This window comes from Lepus europaeus, chromosome 22 (genome assembly GCF_033115175.1).
Source record: "Lepus europaeus isolate LE1 chromosome 22, mLepTim1.pri, whole genome shotgun sequence".
NCBI lineage: Eukaryota > Metazoa > Chordata > Mammalia > Lagomorpha > Leporidae > Lepus > Lepus europaeus.
The window spans coordinates 41504432-41509025 of NC_084848.1; positions in this window are offsets into that span (position 1 = coordinate 41504432).

Below are 4594 nucleotides of genomic sequence, written 5' to 3' on the forward strand. Positions count from 1 at the left end.
CTTTCATCTTTTCTGTTAGTCCCTGTTGTCTGCCTGAGGCCAGTGTAGCACAGTGTTTATCTGTAGTTTGTAGTAAGTTTTGAAATTGAAAATGTGAATTCTCTCACCTTGTTTTTTATGTTATGGATATTCGATGTCCTTTGCTTTTCATATGAATTTAAGTCAGCTTGTAAATTCTGTGAAAAGTCAGCCAAGATTTTGATATCGATTGTGTTGAATACATAGATCAATTTTTTTTTAAAGATTTATTTATTTACTTGAAAGAGTTACATAGCGAGAGAAGGAGAGAGAGAGAGAGAGAGAGAGAGAGAGAGAGAGAGAGGTGTTCTATCCGCTGGTTCACTCCCCAGATGGCTGCAATGGCTGGAGCTGTGCCAGGAGCTGAAGCCAGGAGCCAGGAGCTTCCTCCAGGTGTCCCACCCAGGTGCAGGGGCCGAAGGATGTGGGCCATCTTCTACTGCTATCCCAGGCCACAGCAGAGAGCTGAATCGGAAGTAGAGCAGCCGGGACTCGAACTGGTGTCCATATGGGATGCCGGTGCTGCAGGCTGGTGTTTTAACCCACTGCACCACCGCGCTGGCCCGATAGATCAATTTTTTAAAAAAGATTTATTAATTGATTTGAAAGGCAGAGATACAGAGAGAAATATCTTCCATCTGCTGGCTCACTCCTCAAATGGCCTCTGGCTACAGCTGGACGAGGAGCCTGAAGCCAGGAGCCAGGAGCTTCCTCCAGGTCTCTCACGAGGGTACAGGGGCTCAAACACTTGGGCCATCTTCTGCTGCTTTCCTAGGCACGTGAGCAGGGAGCTGTATCAGAAGTGGAGCAGCCAGGACTTGAACCGGTGCCTATATGGGATGTGGCTTCATCCAGTGCGCCACAGCGCTGGCCCCTTTGAGATGTCTTAACATCAGGTTAATTCTCACCTTAGGTTGAGCTGGAAAGTGTTCTTCCTCTCCTGTCTTTTCGAAGGGCTTATGAATAATTGATACTAATTTTTAAACGTTTCATAGAATTTACCAGTAAAACCATGTAGTTCTGGGCTTTTCTTTATTGGCAATTTTTTTTTTTTAAAGATTTTATTTATTTATTTGAGAGATAGAGTTACAGAGAGAAAGAGAGAGAGACAGAGAGAAAGGTCTTCCTTCCGTTGGTTCATTCCCCAAATGGCCACAACCACTGGAGCCGCGCCGATCTGAAGCCAGGAGCCAGGAGCTTCTTCCAGGTCTCCCATGTGGGTGCAGGGGCCCGAGGACTTGGGCCATCCTCCACTGCTTTCCCAGGCCACAGTGGAGAGCTGGATCGGAAGTAGAGCAGCCAGGACTAGAACCAGCACCTTCTCCCCTCTCCCCTCCCCCCTCTCTCCTCCACCCTAGGCGGAGGATTAACCTACTGCGCCATGGTGCCAGCCCCTTTATTTGCAATTTTCAGATGACTAACTCAGTCTCTTTACTTGCCTCAGATTTCCTGTTTTCTCATGAGCCGGGCAGTGGTTTGTGTCATTCTAGGAATCTGTATGTGTCATTGAAGTTATTGAATTCATTGGTTTATTCATTGTTTATGGTCTTTCCTTATCTTTAGTGTTGTGCACTTATACTACCTTGTGTGCAAATGTGAATTTCTTTTACATTTAACTTGTTGTGTACCTTTAATCTGAAGACTTCTGCCTGACCGCTTATCTGGAAAATTCAGACATGATTTCTTTGGAATTTGCTCCCCTCCCCCTTTTTTCCTTTTTGTTTTTACGGAACTTCATGGGTCTCTAAGTCTGTTTATGTTCATATTTTCCATCTCATCTCTTAGAAGTGAATTCAGGATCATTTCCTTAGTTTACTTTTTTTTTTTTTAAAGGATTTGTTTTATTTATTTGAATGAGTTACAGAGAGAGGTAGAGCCAGAAAGTGAGAGAGAGAGGTCTTCTATCTGCTCGCTGGTTCATTCCCCAAATGGCCGCAACAGTTGGAGCTGAGCTGATCTGAAGTCAGGAGTCGGGAGCTTTTTCTGGGTCTCCCAGGTGGGTGCAGGGGCCCAAGGACTTGGGCCATCTTCCTTTGCTTTCCCAGGCCACAGCAGAGAGCTGGATCAGAAGTGGAGCAGCGGGGATTTGAACCGGTGTCCATGTGGGATTCCGGCGCTGCAGGCTGGGGCTTTAACCCTATGTGCCATAGTGCTGGCCGCGTCAGTTTACTTTTTATTTTACCAATTCTCTCTGTAGTTGCATTTCATTTTTTATGGAACCTAACTGTTGGGCTCTTAACTTCAACATCATTGTCTTCTATTCCTACTTAGTAGTTTTTCTTAAAAAATGTTTACTGAGAGAGAGAGAGACAGACGGAGCTCTCCCACCTGCTGGTTCAGTCCCCGAATGTCTGAAGCTGAGAGCCTGAAACTGAATCCCGCGTGGGTGGCAGGGGCCCGAACTACCTGACCCATCACCTGCTGCCTGCCAGGAGCCTGGGGTGGGAGCCGAGCTGGGACTCGAACCCAGGCCTGCAGTCCCAGGTGTGGGCTTCTGGAGCAGCATCTGAACCGCCAGGCCAGGTGCCCATTTCGCACCTTTCCTAACTGCCTTTTCCCCTGCGCTGTCTGACCTCCCATTATGGTTTTTGTCACTTTATACAGGCATTTGTTTTCGAGTCTGTCAGATGTTTTATGTTTTCCTAGCAACTTCTCAGTGGTCCTGATGGCTTGCTTCCTCAAGGGGTTCGTAGTTTGTAAAAATGCTTATTTTCACCTACTTCAAAGGCAGAGTGTCTCTGTTTTTCTCTCTTTCACACATTCATGAGCGCCTGCACACACACACACACACATCTTCGTCCATTGGTCAACTTCCTACATGCCTACACTGCAAAGAGCCAAGGCTGGGCACCGCTGAAACCGGGAGCCCAGAATTCCATCTGGGCATCCTGCATGCGTGGCAGGAACCCGACTACTAGGCCGTCATTGGCTACCTTCAGCATGCATCATCGGGAAACTGGACCAGCGACTGCTCAGCCAGGACGCCAGCCACCGTTCTGATAGGGGGTGTGTGTGTGTCCCAGCTGGTGGCTTAGCCCTCTGCCGACAGTGCCTACCCTTGGTTTGTGCATTTCGTCTTGAGTTGCAGAGGGTGGGCTGCTTACCAACAAGACATTCTGGAAGTCTGACGATGAAGTCCCTGCTCGTCAGGAGCCTGAGTGGACTGTCCAGGTGGGCAGTGGAACAAAGCTATCGAGAGGCCCTTGTCCCTGGAGCTTGGCTTGTCCAGCTGCTGCTCGCCCGATAGCTGTCTCCTCCTCACCGCCTTCCCCCAGGCCTGCCTAACAAAGTCCCTCTGACCCCGTCACACGCCCTTCTCCCTGCTGCACCTGCTCCGGAGCACTTCTCCCACCGTCACTCATCTTTGCAGCGCTCTCCCCCCCGCTAGGACGTGGGCTCTGTGAGAATGAGTCTTCGTCCTTGCTCTGGCCCCAGCACCTGGCGGGTGGTTTGCCCGTGAGTGAGCCCGAGGCGTGCTCTTTTCACGCAATCCTCTCAGCCTGTTCTGCAGCTTTCGCCTGTGCTGGGATCACACCTGGAGCAGGGGGTGAGCAGCGTGGCCCTCCACTCCTCTCCTCCACCTGTGCCCACACACTGCCTGCCACCCCTGCCTGTGTCCACACAGCTGCTGAAATCCATCGTGGGGACGTGAGTGCCCCGACGTCTGGGGCAGAGGGCACAGCCGCTGTGGTCCTTTCCTTAGGAGGTTGCCATGGAGTTAGGGGCCGGGCAGGTGAGGGGGTGGAGAAGGACCAGGCTGTGTGCTCTTCCCAGCTGTATTCTGCTGGTCCATAAATGGCCTCTGGAGGTTCTGGACCTCCTTATGGCTTCATTCTGAGCGTGCCCCTTGGTGTAGGAGCTGGGCCTGAGTGGCTTGTCGAAGGGCAGGCGGCGGCAGGGGCATGCCGGTGATGGGGGCTCAGGGACTGTGCTTTTCCGTACCCTGCCTCTGGCCCGGTGGGAGGCGGTGTGGGTGGTGAAGAAGCCCTGACTCTCCGGCTTGCCCGGCCCTGGGTGAGTGTGGGTCAGGAGTTGCATGGAAACAGGTGTTAGGGAGACTTCTGGTCAGTTCAGCTCCACCCTCCTGATCTGTCACACTGGGCTAATAAAGCCAGATGCCCCCCTGTCCCCGCTCCGCCCTGCTGCTGTGGAGAGTGCAAGGGTTAACGTCCTCCAGCTTGGAGGGCCTGTGATGGTGGGGGGAGGTGCGGCGAGAACAGAGCGTTGTTGTGCAGTGAATGAGCCCTCAGTCTGACTTCCTGCACTTCGTGTCCCGCGTGCTTCATTGCTGGAGAGAACGGCAGCCCTGGGCCTGTGCACCCGCGGGGAGCTGCCCCTCCCCCGTCACGGCAGCGGCAGCCCTGGGCCTGTGCACCCGCGGGGAGCTGCCCCCTCCCCCGTCACGGCAGCGAGGAATGAGAGAAATGCAGAAAGTGTGACCCACACGCAGAACGTCTGAATAGGACGTTTATTGAGGGCAGGAGGCGCACGGGCGCTTTAATTCCCGGGGCTGGTGGTGGCAGCTCACTGCTGCTGGCCTCAAGCGTGTTAACTGCTGGGCTGCCGGCTCGGGAGG